General features: G+C 46.7%; 2 pseudogenes; both read left to right on the top strand.

The window, feature by feature from the left end:
- The first annotated feature begins 8,062 nt into the window (after nt 1-8,062).
- Nucleotides 8,063-8,181, top strand: LOC143999223 (5S ribosomal RNA; annotated as a pseudogene).
- A 12,169-nt stretch (nt 8,182-20,350) lies between these two features.
- LOC143998503 (5S ribosomal RNA) lies at nt 20,351-20,469 on the top strand (annotated as a pseudogene).
- Nucleotides 20,470-21,854: the final 1,385 nt, after the last annotated feature.

The following is a 21,854-nucleotide window of genomic DNA, read 5'->3' as shown; positions in this document are numbered from 1 at the left end:
TTTTGTACACATTAGCCTCTCTGTATAAACTAGCTGGTCTTCTGTATACACTATTCCGTCTGTATACACTAGCAAGTCTGTGTAACCCGGTCTCTCTCTCCCTAGAAAACACCAACCCTGACCCTGACAGAGGAGGAGGGTTTAATAGTCCCTCAGACTCCTCCCACAAATACGGGCTGGCCTGCGGCCAGCCTTCCCACTTGTAATCGGAGTCTTCAAGTGGGAAATGCGATATTACTTAACCACTTCCCACCCGGCCAATGCACATATACGGCCGGGTGGGAGCCGTCTACTTCTGATAGGACGTTCAGGAATGTCAATCAGGGCTCTGTGATTGGCCCTCCTGATCACATGACGGCCGTGTCCAATCACGGCCGTCATGTGATGTAAACAAACAGCCGGTTGCTAGGCAATCGGCTCCTCCTCTCCTCACACAGAAGTCATCGCTGAGGAGAGGAGAGTAGATTGCTGCAGCCGGCTGATGATCAGTGAGTATGAGCTGTTTTTTACAGCTTTTTACTCACTGATCTTCAGTCTAGTGTAAACACACAACACACCACACAGTGTAAACACAGTCCCCACATATGTCCCCATAACACACATGTCCCCAAAACATACATGTCCCCAAAAAATAAAAACACATGTCCCTAATAATAAAAACATGTCCCCCACATATGTCCCACTAAAATCACTTGTCCCAATGATTATGTGCACACCTATGTACGTGATCACCTGCACACATATGTACATGATCATTTGCGTACATATGTCCGTGATCACACAAACCAATTATTATACACTTAACGGATTTTTTTTTTACCAAAAACATGTAGCAGAATACATTTTGGCTTAAATTTATGACAAAATTTGATTTTATTGGATTTCTTTTAAAATAGAAAAACGAAAATATTGTTTTTTTTCCAAATTTCCGCTTTTTTGCGCTTATATCGCAAAAAATAAAAAACGGAGTCGTGAATAAATACCACCAAAATAAATCTCTATTTGTGCGAACAAAATGATAAAAACTTCATTTGGGTACAGTGTAGCATGACCGCGCAATTGTCACTGAAAGCGCTAGAGCGATGAAAGCTGAAAATTGGGCTGGGAAGGAAGGGGGCGAAAGTGCCCTGTATTGTAGTGGTTAAGAACCAAGGCCTGAGGTGTGCCATGGCCTGGATGGTCAGTATGCTTGAAAAGAGGGCAAAAAGACACAAGTATAGGTAGAAAAGGAAAGGTAAAGATCCCATCCATAAAATGACATATGCCCAAACGCCAACTGTAAGTTACCGCTGTGAGAGTAGAACCCACCGACTCTTGACCTGAAGATGAGAAGGAACCCCCCAAGAGCCTGCAAGCTACGCAAACCCAAATGAATGTCCCGTGAAGGATAGGATGAGCCTGATGCCCAAGGTAACCCAGACATGAGAATGAACTTCTTGTGAATGAGAGGATACGTGGGGAAAAGGGAGCAAGGGCTGACCCGAAGAACCCTACAAGAAGATGGCTGAGCAGACTGAAAAAACCCAACACAAGACTGCCTGGGGTATACAGTGAGGCTATTATAATTGGAATGAGGCTGGGGTAATAAGATTGGCTTGGGTATACGGCGAGGTAGACCCTAGAAAAGAAACAGAAATCAGAAAAGTCAAACAAGGTAATACAGATAGGCTAATGTTATTCCCCTGAGCCTGGTATATACAGAAGAATGGCTAGTGTATACAGAGAGGCTAGTGTGTACAGATGACAAGCTATTGTTTACAGATAGGCTTGTGTATACAGAAGAGAGTCTGGGGAATTCAGTGAGGCTAGTGTATGCAGAGAGGCTGGGACACCGAGACTATTGTAAAAAGAAGGCAGGCTAGTGTATATAGGTTACGGGCACGTGTATACAGAAGACAGAGAGGCTAGTCTATATAGAGGGACTGGTGTACACAGAAAGATTAATGTATACAGAAAGGCTAGCGTGTACAGAAGACATGACTTTATTTTTTGCTATTTTTTGCAGAGCGTAATTTAACAGGAAAGAAATCCAAAGCGTTAGTTGCAGTAGCTTCATAAAACTGAGAAATCGTTGCATTACTCTAAATGTAAAAGTTGTTCCGGTAGCACTGAGAAGACTGATATTAGATGAGTGATCTACCCATTCCGTTTACTATTGCAGAGAGATACCGGTTAAATGTTAATATCTTAATATTTATTGCTGCGTGTAAGGTAGAAATAAGATGGTTTTGTGTGAGTTGGTTTACCAGGATATAGAGATCGTAATCTGGTTATTCTATTAATAAATATAGCAAAATAACACAGATTAATATTGAGACAGTATATACAAGTCGAGTTTAAGTGGAAATACACGAAATGACAGCAACGACGTGTGTAGGTTTTTATCAATCGGGTTCATTACGTGTCTTTAATAATGTAGTAAATATACCCCAAATACAGTATAAGGATAAGAAAGGAAAATAACTGGCAGAGGATGACATGGCAAAAAGACAAACTGCATTAGAAATGTGAATGTGAATTAGAGATGAAATGTCAATCCCCATTGGTAACCATTAATAAAGTTAACACGGCTACGTACAGCAAAGTTTGAGCTAAGCAGCTAAATATTCCTTTATATTGCAGAGCTTAAGTATTGCAGTTGAAAAGAGATCGGAAGCGTTTTTTGCAGTAGCTTCAAAATGACTGAGAAATTGAGAGCAATTGAACTGTTCACATCGGTAGCATTGCATTACTCTTAATATGTGAAGCGTGTAAAGAAGCAAAAGATGGTTTTGTATTATCCTAAAAGTAGCAGTATACGTAATAAAGGTGGATTTAGACATAGCAAACCCTATAATCTAATTTAGCAAAATTAGAAAGGATAATATTGAGACAGTATAAACAGGTCGAGTTTAAGTGGAAATACACAAAATATCTAGCTTACCTTTACATTGTTCAATAGAGCCTTGCAAAGTAATACCAAGTTAGAATATCGGACTAGCAATTAGATGAGATGATTGCTGTAATCATAAAATATCAGCAACTTGTCTTTAAGGATGAGAAAGTATAATAACCGGAAAAGTATGAAATTTTAAAGAGACAAATTGCATTAGAGATGTGAGATAGACATGAAATGTCAATCCCCATTGGTTACTTACATGAAACCATTAATACAGTTAACGCGGCTACATACAGCAAAGTGTGAGCTAAGCAGCTAAAGGGTATACATTATTTAAGAGTAAATTAACGTAGCTTGTAAATTCCAACGAGTAAATCGTGCCATTAATTTTGTTACGCACGAAGGCGGCTTACACAGACTTTTCTCCGTTTCCACTGGTTATCCGCATAATGTATCAGTAACCCTGGAAATTAATAGTGATAGACAGTTTACAATAGGATGTATGCTTGATGTGAATGTAAAATAGTTGCATTATGTGTTATTAATGTAATCAAACTTTATTGCTATCCTTTGCTACTGCAACCACTTTCTCGCATTTTGCTGCTTTTAAAAAATGTGTTGCCAGTATTATGTGTTACAAATGGTTATCAGTGTGACAGTTGAAGTAATATACAAAATAGAGTCAGAAAGAGAATCCTATTGCATAGAGGTAGAGAGATGGTTGCATTATTCTTAATGTGCCGGCTTTAAAAGGTTTTAAAAAGATGGTTTTGTGTGAATTTTGCTTTAACGTAAAATTAGCTGTAGACATTATATCTATGGTTACGTTTACAATGATTTAGAGATAGTAATCTCTATAATATAATAATAATAAGTATATTGAGGCAGTAAATATAAATACAGATTAAGTGAATACACAAAAGGGATCAAGAGATTGTTGCAAAGTAATATCCTCATTAAGGCCGATTGTCGGAATAGCAACATAACACGAAATATGAGCACGGCTAAAATACAGAAAAACAGTACATTATTTAGGAGTACAGTAGAATATAGTATAAATTATTTAAGATTAAATTGACTTAGCCTGAAAAAATCTAAGTTTAAATCGTTGAGTAAATCGTTGAGTAAATCGTAAATTTATCAGCTAAGTTAACTCTGAGATTATGATTAATTTGACAATTCCATTACGCGGTCCATTTCCACTGGTATAATCATAATGTAATATCAGTAATTGCTATCAGTAAATGTTAAAATTTTAGACAGTTTACATTAGGATGTGGAATTGATATGGATTTAAAAGCGGTACATTAATTTTCTGAAGCATATGGCAGAAAGACGGCTTACACTGCTTTTCTCACATTTTGCTGCGGTAAAAAGAAATGTTTTGTCACTGTGTTTTAAGTGTGCAATGATCCTAGTGCAGAGAGATACTCAGTTAATGTCAGAGATACTCGGTTAATGTCAGAAAAGCAATAAAACTTTTTACATCGTTAGCGAGCGATAGTTACATTACTCATAATATGTGCAGCATGTCTGGTAGCAAATGGATGGTTTTGTGAACATTTTGCATTACCGTACAATTAGCGGTAGACCTCATCGAAGTGAATAGATTTAACTGGTTTTGAGATAGTACTCTCTATTTCTAATAATAAATAAAGCAAAATAAGTCAGGATGGTGTGTCGTCAGTGGTGATATCAAAGTGACAGTTGATGTGGAGAATTACAAATATGCAAAATAGAGCAAAAGAGTGCAAAGTTTATTTTGTTAAGTCATTGACTGATAAGTAATTTTTTAAGTTATTGGCCGTTATTGTTTTGGCAGTACATGGTTTATTTTGATGTATGATAGTTTTATGCATGCTTGATGTGGGTGATTAAAATCGTGTAATCTATATTTAGCATAAGAATGAAAAGGCATAACATGGCAATGAGACAAACTCCATTAGAGATGCGAACTAGATGAAATGATGAAATGTGTCTGTATATCCAAGATTGTCTATTGTTATCACTTAGCCTACCCTCTAAATTCACTAGCCTCTCTATACACACGAGCATGTTTTCTGTTTCTGTATACATTACTCTGTCTTCTTTACACCCTGGCCTGTCTTCTATATACACTCTGTTATACACTAGTTTCTCTGTATACACTAGCCGGTCTTCTGCATACAAAAGCCTGTCTTCGGTATACACTAGCCTATTTTCTGAATACACTAGCCCGTCTTCTGTATGCCCTAGCCTGTCTTCTGTATACATTAGTCTCTCTGTATAAACTAGCATCTCTCTATACCCCAAACTGTCCTCTGTAAACACCTGTCTCTCTTTATAGCCTGTCTAGCCTTTCATCTGTACACACTAGCTTCTCTGTATACACTAAACAGGCTTCTATATAAAATAGCTTCACTGTATGCACTAGCCTCTCTGTATAATCTAGCCTTTATTCTGTATTCACTAGCCTTTCTTCTGTATGCTGTAGTCTTCTATATATACTAGCTTCTCTGTACACCCTTGCATCTCTATAAACACTGTGTAAACTAGCCAGTCTTATGTATACACTCGCCGACTGTATACACCAGACTCTCTGAATACACTAAACCCTCTGTATACCACATCCTGTCTTCTGTATACACTAGACTGTAAAAAATAGCTAGAATACACCAGCCTGTCTTCTGTACCCACTAGACACTCTGTATACACTACCCAGTCTTCTGTATACACTGTCAGCTTTGATGTATACCCAAGCCTGTCTTCTGTATATGCACTGTCCTTTCTGTATACACTCGACTCTCTCTATACACTAATCTCTCTATATACACTAACATCTTTGTATATACTAGCCTCTCTTTAAACTAGCCTCTCTGTGTACCCCAGCCTCACTGTTTACTCTAGCATCTCTGTATACTCAAGCCTATCTGCATGCACGAGTCTGTATTCTGTATTCACTAGCCTTTCTTCTGTATGCTGTAGTCTTCTTTATATACCAGCTTCTCTGTACACCCTTGCATCTCTGTAAACACTGTGTAAACTAGCCAGTCTTATTTATACACTCGCCGACTGTATACACTAGACTCTCTGAATACCTAGCCTATGTTCTGAATACACTAGCCCGTCTTCTGTCTTCTGTATGCCCTCTCTGTATAAACTAGCATCTTTCTATACCCCAAACTGTCCTCTGTAAACACTTGTCTCTCTTTATAGCCTGTTTAGCCTTTCTTCTGTACACACTAGCTTCTCTGTATACACTAACCAGGCTTCTATATAAAATAGCTTCACTGTATGCACTAGCCTCTCTGTATAATCTAGCCTCTCTTTATACCCTAGATAGTGTTCTGCATACACTAGCCTCTCCGTAGAAGCCAGCCTTTATTCTGTATTCACTAGCCTTTCTTCTGTATGCTGTAGTCTTCTATATATACTAGCTTCTCTGTACACCCTTGCATCTCTATACACCAGACTCTCTGAATACACTAAACCCTCTGTATACCACAGCCTGTCTTCTGTATGCACTAGACTTTAAAAACTAGCTAGAATACACCAGCCTGTCTTCTGTATCCACTAGATTCTCTGTATACACTACCCAGGCTTCTGTATACACTGTCAGCTTGGATGTATACCCAAGCCTGTCTTCTGTATACACTAGTCTCTCTATATGCACTGTCCTATCTGTATACACTCGACTCTCTCTATACACTAACATCTTTGTATATACTAGCCTCTCTTTAAACTAGCCTTTCTGTGTACCCCAGCCTCACTGTTTACTCTAGCATCTCTGTATACTCAAGCCTATCTGCATACACGAGTCTGTATTCTGTATACACTAGCCTCTCTTTAAACTAGTCTCTGTATACCCCAGAATAACTGTATACTCTAGCCTCTCAGTATACACGAGCATTTCTGTACACATCACCCTATCTGTATTCACTAGCCTCTCTGTATACCCCAGCTCCCCCTCTCTATACACTAGCTTTTCTTCTGAATATAATAGTCTCAGTCTCTCTCTATAACCAAGCCTGTTTTCTCTATACATTAGCATGTGTCCTGTATACACTAGCCTGTCTTCTTTATTCTCTAGCCTACCTTCTGTATACCTTAGCCTCTCTGTATAAACTAGCCTTCCTTCTATATACACTGCCATTTATGAGGTAAACAAAGAGTCTAGTGTACATAAACGACAGGCTAGAGTATAAAGAGAGGATAGGGTATACAGAAGGAAGCCTAGTGTATACAGAACACAGGCTAGTACCCTGAGCCTGGGTGAGAGAGGATGAGGAGCATTAGGAGGGCTTGGTCTTTCACATCCGACCAAGCCATGATGTGGCTCAACACGTCCAGCTGCCGAAAATAAGGACAAGCGTGGGAGGCACACAACACCCACTGTAACAGTGCTAGGTTCCTGCATTACAGAAACAGAACACCAGCAATAAGGGGTATCTTCAGGTGTATACTGTGCAGGAGGCACACAACACCCACTCTAACTTCTGCACTGCCGATGCCTGTATTGCAAAAATTGAACACCAGTAATAAAGGGTAGCTTCAGGTGTGTACTGTGCAGGAGGCACATAACACCCACTGTAACAGTGCTAGGTTCCCAAGCAGTAAAGACACTGTCCCTGCCTATCGTCCTCTTTCCCTGACCGCCGCAACACACTATACAAGGCCGCCGCGCTGGCTGCCTTATATAGTGTGGGGTGTGTACTAAACCCCCTTGAGCTATAATTGGCCACAGGAATACTGCCTGTGGTCAATTATGGCTCTCCTCTCAGAGGATGTCACATCTGTTCTTATTATATAGAACTTATTATGCTCCTCGTAAACTTTTACAATTTGGCCGAACGGCCGGACGCAAGTTGCCCCCGGTGCGGGAACATGGGGGGAGACATGATGCACATGTTTTGGAGATGCCCGAAGTTGATCTGCTACTGGACGGAGGTGACAGGAACCATTGATCGGGTGTTTGGAACCTCCACCAGGATGGAGGCGAAGTATTGTCTCCTGGGATTAGGTGAAGGAGTTGGAAACCCGGGAAGCAGCCAGATGGCAGTTCTGAGATGCCTATTTCAGGCAAGTAAACTGATTGCCCAACCCTGCTTAGCCTCCAATGTTGGCATTGACTTGGTTTTTTTAGCTTGTTTCCCAAGGTCACCATGTTGGCGTTTGTCAAGATGGTTGAGAGTGCCCAAAGAGATCGCCTATGGCCCCATCCCCTTGAAAGTGCCCGATCTTGTCTGATCTCGGAGGTTAAGCATTGTCGGGCCTGATTAGTAACTGGATGGAAGACCGACTGGGAATACCAGGTGCCGTATGCTTATTTCTTGATCATACATCACGGGACACAGGATCATTACATAATGGGTTATATAGGCACCTCTGGTGATGGGACACTGGTTAACCCCCAATTAAGGAGAATTCCTTCCCTATATAACCCCTCCCATATGGGAGGCACCTAATTTTTCCCTTTGCCAGTGGTGGTTGGTCACGTAAAACATGTGCTATGAAGAAAGTTCTGTGCAGGTCCCTGCGGGGGCCTAAGGGCTACAACAAACCGGATCCATATCTCAGGCCGATATTTTGACTCCCAAGATGATATGGTACCCGGGCCTCGTCATCTGAAGAAACTAGGTTTTGCCTGTAAGTCCTCTCCTATTGGAAGACTGGGCTCTGGGAAAACCAGACTTACTGTACTATTTACATAGTGGCACGAAAGTTTCTGGCAGAGTCTTTTACAAGGTCCAGGTAGGAGGTTCTTCTGAGAAGGAACCCCAAAAAAAACCTGAAGGTTGGCACAACTCTGCCCGCCGTGATGGGTGAAGGCTGGAATCTGTCTGTTTTCAGCAATTCCTGCGGCGAGGACAGGTAAGGGAAGTTAATCCTGTATAAATTATATTATGGATTTCTTCATTGAGTAGTTGTATGTCTTACTTGGTTTCCACCACTAGGGGGAGTAAGAGCAGCCTGATGCATACTTACATGCCTTTCAGATACACACGCTCAGTGAAGCCTGGTTCTCCCAGATGACTCATGTCTCCACTGCAATCTCAGCCACAATGAAGGTAATACGTAGTCTGGGGGTCCCAGACAGCTCCGATGGCAATTCCCTTCCCCCCTGGATACCGGCAGTCCTCGTGCACGCACACCAAGCACGCTTCCGTGCTAATGGAGGAGGCGGGAGTGTGTTTGCGAGCCGCGTCGTTCGGTGTGCACGGCGCTGTACTGCGCAGTTTTACAGCCCAGAGCGTCAGGGGGCTGTAAGTGGAGACACAGGAGCTGTGGGCAGTAAGCATCCCAAGGGATTGGATCCAGGCAAACCTAAGACAAACCTACTCAGCATCAGGTTGTGCAGTTTAAGCATATATATTTATTGTGAGACTTTAAGCACAACAGTGATTGCACTTTGTACTAGTACCTCTGCTTTGTAGCTTAGGACTATGTCTCCTTGTAAGAGGGTCTCAGGGGGAGATAACAAGGACACTGGTAAGTCACCGCCTAGGTCTAGGGGTTCTAAAAATGCCTGTAGGTTACCATCCCCCCCCTGCAAGACTGGAGTCAGCCTCACAGGATGAGTCAGTGCCCCTGTCAGGATTTGCAGCCTCTCCTGATATTTCAGCCCCGGTATACATCACTGAGGACTACCTTAGGGCTACATTGGAAGGTTTTGAAGGGAGAATCATGAATTTTATTTCAGCTTCCCTGAAAGAAAGCAGGAAAAGGGGTAGATCCCCTCCCTCTGCTGAGATTCCTCTTTCAGATGACACTTCTGACAATGAGGAGAGATCCCTATCTTGGGACAGGTATCTTGAGCAGTCGGATGAATCAGAGGAAGAGGAGAGAGTCCCCTCCTCCCAGGCGCTCAGAAAACAGGTGCAGTATTATACTGAATTGGTGCGTACCACATTCAGAATGCCTGCTGCTGAGATCGCTACGTCCTCTGTTTCTTCCCTGGGAGTCAGGAAAATCCCACAACCTGCCTTTTCCTTTCCAATTAATCCCTTAATGGATAAATTGTTGTATGAGGATTGGGGACATCCCGATAAACTGTTTGCTCCTCCTAAAAGGTTTTCTATGCTTTATCCTCTGGAGGAAAGTTTCACCAAGAAATGGGGGGTCCCATCTGTCGATGCGGCTGTTTCTTGCGTGAATAGAAATCTGACCTGTCCTTTGGATAATGCTCAGGTATTTAAAGATCCAACTGATAAGAAGCTGGAAACATTATTAAAAGCCTCCTTTTGGGGGGGGCGTGTCCTGACCATGGAGGAGTGAGGAAGTGCTTCACCTCAGCTCCGCTCCATCGCCGCACATATCAGCTGCCCTCAGCGGGGAAATCCGATCCACATCACCGGGCTCAATGTCCCAACGATCCCGGCAGTCTTCCCGACCGCCGCAGGGTAACAAGAAGCGGCAGGGACAGCTGGATCAGTTCTTCCCGGGCCCCCACAGACAGGGCCGCGATGGACCCAATATTGACCGGGAAACTTCAGAAAGCTGGGAAATCCTCACAGCCTGCTACAGCGACGCCTTCCCAGTCGACCGGACCGTCTCCCCTGGCTTCTCCGGTGCCCTCCCCAGGATCGGTAAGCGATTCGGCCCCCCCTGCATCCCCCGGGTCCCTGGATGGCCGCTCAGAGGTCTCAGACCTCATGGGAGATGACACAATACGCCGCCATATTATGTCTCTCCCCACCAGAGAGGACCTAGAAAAGTTCACTAGCAGAGTGGAGAAGGCTTTCACCGCTGATATTGCCCAGCTTAAAGCTGATACTACACATCTGGGTCACAGAGTGGAGGCCCTGGAGGAAAAACTAGAGGAGACTCTCCCCGCTATTGCTCTGCTGCAATCTAGGTGCCAAACACAAGACCATCAGCTTGAGGTACTGCTGGGGCAATTGGATGATGTTGAAAACCGCAGCAGGAGGGCCAATATCAGGATCAGGGGGCTCCCGGAGGCTACTGGACCCAGGGATATTGTCCCCACTCTGACTGATATCTTTAGGGACATATTGGGACTCCCAGCCACTGCTCCTATTGAAATAGACCGAGCCCACAGAGCACTGCGCCCCCCGTCTCAAGACGCTGACAATCCCAGGGATATAATCTGTAAACTTCACAAATATACTATCAAGGACCGGATTATGAAAAAAGTGCGGGGTAAGCCCTTTTATGATTTTGATGGTGCTCCACTGACTTTCTATCAGGATCTCTCGCGGCGCACCCTCATGCGGCGGAGAGCCCTTCGCCCGCTCCTTTCTGTGCTCCAGGCTGCAGGACTGTCCTACCGCTGGGGCTTCCCCTTCTCTCTGCATGTGCTTAAGGATGGCAGGCAGGTGACCCTGCGCACAAAAGACGATCTTCCACATTTTCTATCCTCTCTGGGGCTGAATCCCGTGGACTTTCTGGATTGTAGAGGACCCCCGAGCGACTTGCTTGTCCCCCCCCTTCCTCACAGATGGTCTATAGTCACACGCAAGCATCGACGGAGGGACAGACATAGTTCAACCCGCAACTCTTCAGTGGTTCCTTCTACCACCCGAGACTGATACCGAGCCTGGGCTGTGTGATAGACGGCTGATTGCGGACTTTTTCTACTATGATTGCTGGTGTCTGGGCCTCCCCCCACGGGAATTGTAAATGGGATGTTTTGACCCTGTACCCCCCCCCCCCGGGTGTTCCAGGGACCTGGATGTGCCCTATGTGGCCGAAGACTGTGGCTGCCGTGGCCGCAAGAATTTTTGGTGACTTCTCTCCAGCCCTTGTTACTGTTTGACTATCAGATTAGGCCTACAGGGCGGAGAATGTTTACATTCCCAATGTTGGAAGGTGGTCTGCCACGGCGCCCCCTTTTTCTTCCCTTTGCGGGGCACCAGGGGTGGGGGGAGGTTTTTTTTTTAATGTGTTTTGGTTTCTGTTTTTATTTCCCCCTTTTCTTTTGCCATCGTAGCTACCTCCGTGACCCCCCCCCCTCCGCGGTCTGCAGTTTGCTGTGCGGCTACCGTGGCGGGGGGGCCTCTGCCAGGGATCGGCCAGACTCCACGTCCCCGAATGCAATCAGCCCACACTGGGCTTCACCCCTTTTTTCCTCCTCTTTTATTTTTTACTTTTGTTGCTTTTTTGGATCGGTTTTTCTCCCGAATTGAGGCTATTCTGCTCTCAGATGTGGTGGGCGGGGCGGGGACCTTCCTTTTCCCCCTTGTTTTGGTTTACGTTCCCCACATAGGCCATCCATCCATGGGTTTAGTTCCCTGTTGGGACTTTAGGAGGGAGCTAGGAGCCCCCCCGGATAGTGGGGTGGGTCCCATCTCCCCCCAAACTGCTGCATTGTCTAATTTTGATGTAGCTGTTTTGTTTTTATGTTGTTGGTATTTTTGTACTATTTTTTTGTGTTTTTTATCTCCCTATCTCTCCCCTTTTCTTCTCCCTCTTTTTTCACTCCCCCCTTTTCCTAGGAGCCTGCTGTTGCTGCGGTCCTTACACCAGGCGGGTTGGGACGCTTGCCCAGTCCTCCACCCTCCAACTCTCCCATGTCTACACTCCAGGTAATTTCCTACAATTTACGGGGTCTCTGCTCTCCGGGGAAGAGGAACAAATTGTGGTGGGAACTTAAAAAGTTGAAGGCCCAAGTGGTCTTCCTGCAGGAAACACATTTCACCAGCCATTCCCTACCCAGGTTGCCCACCCATATGTTTAATCAGTGGTTTCACAGTACATCTCCTAAGGCCAAGTCCAGAGGGACTGCCATAGCGTTCCATAAGACGTGCCCTTTTCAGCCAGTGGATAACAAAATTGACCCTCAGGGCCGATTTGTTTTCCTAAAGGGCACCTTCCTGGACGCTACCCTTGACCTATTGACAGACTTTAAAGCCGGGTATTTAATTTTAGGCGGGGACTTTAATGTCTGCCCGGACCATCTGCTCGACACTTCGAGCACCCGACCCTCACACTCCCATGCCTTTTTCAAACACTTTCGCAAATCACTGCAGGCACACCTTTTACTTGATATCTGGAGGATTTTGCATCCCTCGGGACGAGACTTTAGCTATTACTCGTCCGTCCATGACGTATACACGTGCATAGACCATGTCTATGTTGACCGTCCCACGCTTGAGCTTCTGTAGACGGCATCCATTGGCAGCATCACCCTTTCGGACCATGCACCGGTTGGCGTGACCATTCAATTACCATCTGGTCCCCACAGGGCCTGGACGTGGAGACTGAACGAAAATCTCTTGGATGACTCTGCTGCGGTTGCCAAGGTGTCGGAGACCATCTCCCACTATTTTAGGGAAAACGCCTCGGATGAGATAAGTGCGGGTGTGCTTTGGGAGGGGCACAAAGCCGTGATTAGAGGGGAACTGATATCATTGGGTTCCCAAATCAAGAAAGCACGTCAAGAGGATTTCAACAGGGTTCTGGCCGCCTTACAGGCGGCAGAACTCTCCCATAAGCAGGGGGGGAGCCCAGAGGCTAAGCAGAAGCTTTTTGAATTGCGTGACCTGTTTTTACGTTTATTAGATCGCCACACGTGTAGGCAGGCCAGGCATCTTTCACACAGGTACTATGAACATGGAAACAAATGCGGCCGTATGCTGGCCAGGGCCCTTCGCAAGAAACATGCTCAAGCTTATGTACAGAAGCTCCGTTCCCCCTCGGGTGCCGTTTTGGGTCCAATCCAACAAGATTGCCTCGGGGTTCCAGGAATTTTACGCCCAACTTTATAACCTTTCCCCAGCCTCGCCCGCACACGCTCAGCCTCCCAAGTCTGCTGCCATTCAAGAATTTTTAGCGTCGGCGAGAGTCCCTACACTTACGGCGGAACAATGCGTCGACTTGGAGCGGCCGATTTCGCCGGAGGAAATTGCGCTAACGGTGAAATCCATGCCCAAGGGCAAGAGCCTGGGATCGGATGGTTTTTCGGGTTCCTACTATAAGATCTTCCTGCCCCTCTTAACGCCACATATGTGCACCTACTTTAATTCCATCGCGGAGGGGAAGCCTATCCCAACCGAAGCACTGTTGGCACACATTACGGTGCTGCCAAAAGAGGGCAAAGATCCTACCGTCCCCCAGAGCTATCGACCGATTTCCCTTCTTAACGTCGATATTAAGATTCTAGCAAAAGTCCTGGCAAACAGACTTTGGAGTCTTATGCCCCAAATTATTCACTCAGACCAAGCAGGGTTTATTCGTGGCAGGGAGGCGAGAGATAACTCCATCAGGGCAATCCAACTCATTCATTGGGCACGTAACAGTCCTGATCCTAAACCTTGTATCGTCCTTTCGATGGACGCCGAAAAGGCGTTTGACCGCGTCGACTGGGGGTACTTATGGGCGGTACTGGAGGCTCAGGGGTTGGGGACGCATATGATGTCCTCGATTATGGCCTTGTACTCCACTCCGTGTGCACAGGTGAAGGTGAATGGGGTGCTTTCCTCCCGGTTCCCGATTCGAAACGGCACGAGACAGGGGTGTCCACTGTCTCCTCTCCTTTTTGCCTTGGTACTGGAACCACTGCTCTGCAGGGTGAGGGTGAACGCAGACATTAGAGGCCTGAAGGTTGGGATGACGGAGCACAAACTGTCGGCGTATGCGGACGATGTGCTCCTTTATCTCTCTGAACCCCTGATCTCGTTGCCGGTTCTGTTGAAGGAGCTGAGGACTTTTGGTGAGTTATCCAATTTCAAGATAAACCTTTCCAAATCGGAGATTTTGCCTATTCACCTCGCCCCGCCTCAAGCGGACCACCTGCAATTAGCATTCCCCTTTACCTGGGCCACGTCTTCTATTAAATACCTGGGCATCCAGTTGACCAACTGCTTTGATGCCTTATATGCCGCTAATTTCCCCCCCTTATTACATGCGATCAAGGCGGATTTGTTGCAGTGGACCAAAACCGCTTTTACGTGGTTCGGCCGCATTAATATTATTAAAATGAATATCCTGCCCCGAGTATTATTCTTTTTACAAATGATACCCATCTCCCTCCCTAAACTGTTTTTTACCCAATTGAATAGCATTCTGTCGACATTTGTGTGGAACACAAAGAAACCTAGAATAGCCATGGCCTTGCTGAAACGCTCAAAGCTGACGGGGGGTCTGGGGGTTCCGGATATCCAGAGGTACCACAGGGCTATTGTTCTACAGAGGATACTTAATTGGAAATTTCATACTAAGTCAAAAGTGTGGGTCTCTCTGTAAAAATGGCTAGCTGGGAGAGATTTGGCTTATGCGCCCTGGTTGTCCCCGGAATATAGGGGGTTATCGGTGGATGTCTCCCCGCTCACTGTACAGTCTCTTTTGATTTGGGACAAACTGAACAAGACGCTGGGCCTATCCCCCCCTGTTTCTCCGCTTGCCCTGCTGGGAGGGTTCTTATGGTTCCCGCCAGGGGAGCGGAGGGCCTTTTTTGTCCCCTGGGCAGCTGACGGGAATGCCAGTTGTGGACAGTTTCTCAGCGGTGGCCAAATGGTCAGCTATGAATCCCTGCAGACCGGGCATGCGCAGACAGCTATGAATTTTTGGTGATACAGGCAATTGCACCACTTTTTTGAAGCCCATGGCCACTTAATCAGGGACGAAGCGCACCTTACACCATTTGAGCGTTTTTTTGTAGCAGATGAACCCACTCCCCACCTGATCTCCGAATTATATCACTTGCTGGGCTGTGTTACCGAGGTCGCTAGACCGACATACATACGGGTCTGGGAGAGGGAGCTACAACCGCGGCCCAACTGTCCCACCTCTACAAACTCACGTACGCTAGCTCCATGGAGTCCAAAACCCAAGAAACTAATTTTAAAGTACTGTCTCGCTGGTACAGAGTGCCGGCAGACTTAGCACGTATCTACCCTTCGGTATCGGACCGGTGCTGGAGGGAATGTGGCCAATTGGGCACCCTCCTTCATATTTGGTGGGATTGCCCACGAATCAAGCCATTCTGGGAGGACATCCGATCCCGCATAGAGGCAGTTTTGCATCTTGATGTGCCACTGTCTCCGGCCAACTATCTTTTGCACATTCCTCCGATCCCGATTGGTAGATACAAAAAAAGCCCTCTGCCGCATCTGTTGAACGCGGCCAGACGTCTTATACCGATTTACTGGAAACAAACTAGGACTCCCACAGTGGAGGACTGGGTCAAAAAAGTGAATGACATCAGAGAAGCGGAATATTGGGTGGCAACCTGTAGGGGTACACGGGCTAAGTGTGACAGCATATGGCAATCATGGACAGTCTACATGTCCGAAACTATATACGCTACCTCCAGTCTGGACTTGGCTCTACTGGAGCTAGCGGAACCCTCTTTGAGATCCCGCACACACAATGATGTTCCCACCTAGTGGCTGTTTTTCACCTTCTTGCCCCATGGACGGAGAGACGACTTTGCTGCTGAGACTCGCCTGGTGCTGGACCGCTGCACTTCGCAGGGATGTCAAGTAGGCTCCACCCTCCTCCCTTACCCTATCCCCCAATCCCCTCTCTACCCCTTCTTGCCTCTCTCTCACCCTTCCTACTGTTCTTTTTTACCTTCTTTCTCTGTATTCCACACTATAAGATGTTGCCTTTTATTGACCTACGTGGTATTGAGCTGTGGTGGTGCGTTAGGCTTCCTGTGGGCTGGCTGGCCCTGCGGCCACTTTGTTTGGCTGACGGGGGGATTCCCTCTGTCCGGAGGGGTCCATGCTGGGACGTCCCTCCTGGGCGGGGGGGGTTGCTGTGGGCCTGTCCTACCCCCGGGGGACGCTCGGGAGAGGTTGCTGGAGGTGATTGTGCCCCCCTCTCCTGGGCGGCCCCTGGAGGTGGTCCCATGCCTCCCCGGCTTTTTGTATGACGGGAGGTGGGGGACTGGGCTCCGGCCCGTCCTCTCCTTTCCGCTCAGAGGCACCTTGGAGCGGGGCCCTAGCCCACGGAGGCCGGACTTGATGTGTATGAGCTAGAAGACACTCCAGACGTTCATCTCCACCCGTTTGCCTAATAAGTTCTATATAATAAGAACAGATGTGACATCCTCTGAGAGGAGAGCCACAATTGACCACAGGCAGTATTCCTGTGGCAGAAGAAATCCTGAGGGAGAAAGCCTGCCAAGCAGAGCCCGAAAGCTTCCTTGTGAAGGAGCGCCCCCGCTCGGCCAAGTGGGGGGAAGGCTCTTGCTCTTCGGTATCTCTGGGCTACAAGCTGGAGTTTCAGGAGATTCCACCTTCTCGCTTTCTAAGGTCAAGGATCCCCAGGGACCCAGTAAAGCAAAAACCGCTATTTCTGGCCTTAGATCACTTACTATCCCAGGGGGTGATAGTAGAAGTGGACCCAAAAGAACAGGGTTCAGGGTTTTACTCGAATCTCTTCACCGTTCCAAAGCCAAATGGAAGTGTCAGACCTATCCTGGATCTGAAGGATCTGAACCGGTTTTTACGCATCCGGTCCTTCTGAATACAGTCAATGCGCACTGTGGTCTCCTCCCTGCAAGGGGGAGAGTTTATGGCATCAATAGGCATCAAGGATGCATATCTCCATGTGCCAATTTTTCCCGCACACCAAAAGAATCTAAGGTTTGCGGTAGAGCGGCGCCATTTTCAATTTGTGGCCTTGCCGTTCGGGCTAGCTACGGCCCCTCGAGTCTTCACAAAGATTCTGGACCCTCTCTTGGCAAACCTAAGAGCTCAGGGTATAGCCGTCATGGCTTATCTAGACGATTTGCTTCTCATAGAGAAAACAGTAGCGCTCCTGAACCACAGTGTTACCAGAACGCTAGAACAGCTGGAACGCCTAGGTTGGATTATAAACCTAGAAAAGTCGTCCCTACAGCCTGCTACCAGGTTGGAATACCTGGGTATGGTTATCGACACTGCTCAGGGCAAGGTGTTTCTACCAAGGCCAAAAGCCTTGGCCATTGGTGATCTGGTGCGTCTAATTCTGGGCAGAAGATCTTCCCCCATTCGGTTGTGCATGAGACTCTTTGGGAAAATGGTCGCCTCCTTCGAGGCCGTTCCATTCGCCCAGTTCCACTCAAGGCCTCTGCAAAGATTCATCCTTGCGGCTTGGAACAGGAAGCCCCAGTCCTTGGATCTTCCTATGCGTCTATCCTCAGGGACACGCAAGAGACTCGTCTAACGAGTCTAAGAGTCTCGTTACAAACCGAGAATTTGCTGAAAGGCAAAACTTTTCTTCCTCTTCCATGGAAGATTATTATGACAAATGGCAGCCTGACAGGCTGGGGAGCAGTGTTGGAGGAGACGTGCTCGCAGTGGAAATGTTCTGCGATCGAGAAGCTATTGCCCATAAATGTCTTGGAGATCCGGGCAGTTTATATGGCTCTCATAAACTGGTCTTTCAGACCTGTTCGGGTTCAGTCCGACAATGCCACAGCAGTGGCCTATATCAATCACCAGGGCGGTACCAGAAGTCTGGTTGCGCAAAAAGAGGTGAATCGTATACTTGTCTGGGCAGAAAGGCATGTTCCATGCCTTTCTGCAGTCTTCATTCCAGGAGTGGAAAATTGGCAGACAGATTTTCTGCGCCGCCAGCAGTTGTGCCTAGGAGAATGGGCTCTGCACCCCGACGTGTTTTGGAACATATGTTGCAGGTGGGGTACTCCAGACGTAGATCTGTTTGCGTCCAGGTTCAACAGAAAACTGGACAAATTCGTGTCAAGGACAAGAGATACACTCGCTCAGGGGTCGGATGCTCTGACAGTTCCCTGGGATCAGTACAATTTGATTTATGCCTTCCCCCCGTGCCCGCTTCTGTCGCGGTTCCTGGGAAGAGTCTAGAGGGAAACAAAGTCGCTTCTTTTGATAGCCCCGGCTTGGCCCAGGCGACCGTGGTACGCAGAGATCATGAAGTTGGCAGTAGGCAGGCCGTGGATCCTCCCTCTCCGGCCAGATCTGCTCTCACAGGGTCCAATTTACCATGCTGCTTTACACAGTCTGAATTTGACGGTTTGGCTTCTGAGACCCACATTCTGAGAGACCGTGGGCTTTCGGGGCCAGTCCTTTCTACTCTGGTCAATGCCAGAAAGCCGGCCTCCAGGCTTATTTACTACAAAATCTGGAGGGCATATGTTTCCTGTTGTGAACTCAGGGAATGTCATCCTAGAAAGTATGTCATTAGCAGGATCTTGGCCTTCCTCCAGTCAGGCCTAGAAATGAATTTGGCCATAAGCACTATCAAGGTGCATATTTCAGCCTTGTCAGTGTTTTTTCAGAAACCACTTGCATCACATTCCCTGGTGCGGGCTTTCATCCAGGGGGCTATGCGGATAAGGCCGCCAGTCAAACCTCCGGTATGCCCATGGGATCTGAATTTGGTTCTCTCAGCTTTGCAGGGTCAACCTTTTGAACCTTTGCATCAGGCTTCGTTAGTTCTTTTGACTAAAAAATTGGTTTTCTTGGTAGCCATATCCACGGCTAGAAGAGTGTCAGAACTAGCAGCTCTCTCCAGTAAAGAACCGTATCTAATTATTCATAAGGACCTGGTGGTAATGCGTCCCAACAGGTCCTTTCTGCCTAAGGTGGTTTCAGGATTCCATTTGAATCAAGATGTAAGCCTACCATCCTTTTTTCTGGACCCACAGTCTGCAGAAGAAGAATCTTTGCACACTTTGGATGTGGTAAGGGCAATCAGTATCTATCTTCAGGCAACTGCACAGATAAGGAAAACTGATTGCTTATTTATTTTGCCGGAAGGCCCTAGGAAGGGTCAGGTGGCATCAAAATCCACTCTCTCATGGTGGATTAGACAGATTATTTCTCAGGCCTATAGTGTTAAAGGGAAGATCCCTCCTTTTCAAGTGAAAGCGCACTCAACTAGGGCTGTAAGTGCTTCTTGGGCAGTGCATCACCAGGCCTCCCTGGCTCAGATCTGTAAGGCTGCAACTTGGTCATCAGTCCACATATTCACCAGATTCTATCAGGTGGATGTCAGAGGGCAAGAGGATATCGCCTTTGGGCGCAGTGTACTGCAGGCTGCAGTTTAGGTCCTCTGGTCCTTGGCGGTCTATATATTATGATCTGTGTCTCCCTCCCCTCAATCTGAGCATTGCTTTGGGACATCCCACTATGTAATGAAGCTCCTGTGTCCCCTGATGTATGATCAAGAAAATAGGATTTTTATACACAGCTTACCTGTAAAATCCTTTTCTTGAGAGTACATCACGGGACACAGGGCTCCCACCCCTCTTGGGTTTTACGTGGTTTCCTATTGCTTTGCTACAAAACTGAGGTGCCTCCCATATGGGAGGGGTTATATAGGGGAGGAATTCTCCTTAATTGGGGGTTAACCAGTGTCCAATCACCAGAGGTGCCTATATAACCCACTATGTAATGAAGCTCCTGTGTCCCGTGATGTACTCTCAAGAAAAGGATTTTACAGGTAAGCTGTATATAAAAATTCTATTTTTTATGTTGTTGGCGTTGACCTGTTTTTTTACACTTGTTTCCCAAGATGACCATCTTGGCGTTTGTCAAGAGGGTGAGAGTGCCCAAAGAAAGTGCCTACGGCCAAATCACCCTGAAAGTGCCCGATCTTGTCTGATCTCAGAGGTTAAGCATTGTCGGGCCTGATTAGTAACTGGATGGGAGACCGACTGGGAATACCAGGTGCTGTAGGCTTCTTTTTAAGCTGTTGGCGTTGACATTTTTTTTTTTCCGCTTGTTTCCCAAGGTGACCATCTTGGCATTTGTCAAGAGGGCTGAGAGAGCCCCGAAGAAATCTCCTACGGCCACATCACCCTGAAAGCGCCCGATCTCATCTGATCTCGGAGGCTAAGCAGGGTCCGGTCTGGATAGTACCTAATTACAGGTGCCGTAGGAATCTTTTTATATTGTTGGCTTTGACCTGTTTTTTTTTCGCTTGTTTCCCAAGGTGACCATTTTAGCATCTGTCAAGAGTTTTGAGTATGTCCCGAAGCGTTCGACTAAGGCCACATCACCCTGAAAGCGCCCGATCTCAGAGGCTAAGCAGGGTCAGGGTCAGGGTCAGATGGGAGACCGCCAGGGTCTATGTTGTTGGCGTTGACCTGTTTTTTTTTCACTTTTTTCCCAAGATGACCATCTTGGCATTTGTCAAGAGGGTTGAGAGTGTCTGAATAGAACACCTATGGCCACATCACCCTGAAAGCGCACAATCTCATCTGATCTCAGAGGCCTAGCAGTGTACGGCCTGGTTAATACCTGTATGGGAGACCATCTGTGAATACCAGGTGCCGTAGGCTTCTTTTTATGTTGTTGGTGTTGACCTGTTTATTTTCGCTTGTTTCCCAAGGTGACCATCTTGGCTTTTAAAAAGAGGGTCGAGAGTGCCTAAAGAGATCACCTACGGCCCCATCACCCTGAAAACACCCGATCTTGTCTGATCTCGGAGGCTAAGCCGTGTTGGGCCTGGTTAATACCAGGATAGGAGAACGTCTAGGAATAACAGGTGCCGTAGGCTTCTTTTTATGTTATTGACCTTGACCTGTTTTTTTTTTTCACTTGTTTCCCAAGGTGACCATCTTGGCATTTGTCAAGAGGGTTGAGAGTGCCCGAAGAGATCACCTACGGCCCCATCACCCTGAAAGCGTCCAATCTCGTCTGATCTCGGAGGCTAAACAGTGTCAGGCCTGGTTAGCCATAGGCTTCTTTTTATGTTGTTGGCTTTGACCTGTTTTTTTCGCTTGTTTCTGAAGGCGACCATCTTGGCGTTTGTCAAGAGGGTTGGGCGTGTCTTGAAGAGAATGCTTACGGCCACATCACCCTGAAAGCACCCGATCTCGTCTGATTTCAGAGGCTAAGCAGTGTCAGGCCTGGTTAGTACCTGGATGGGAGACTGCCTTAGGAAGACCAGGTGCCATAGAAGGATCTGGCCTGGTTAGTGTCTTGATTGGGAGATCGCCTGGGAATACCGGATGCCGTAGACTTCTTTTTATGTTGTTGGCTTTGACCTGTTTTTTTTAGCTTTTTTCCCAAGGTGAGCATCTTGGCCTTTGTCAAGAGGCTTCAGAGTGCCCAAAGAGAGT

This window comes from Lithobates pipiens, unplaced genomic scaffold (genome assembly GCF_037356315.1).
Source record: "Lithobates pipiens isolate NorthernLeopardFrog02 unplaced genomic scaffold, aLitPip1_a1.2 Scaffold_19, whole genome shotgun sequence".
Classification (NCBI taxonomy): domain Eukaryota; kingdom Metazoa; phylum Chordata; class Amphibia; order Anura; family Ranidae; genus Lithobates; species Lithobates pipiens.
This window is presented reverse-complemented; position numbering and strand designations above follow the sequence as displayed.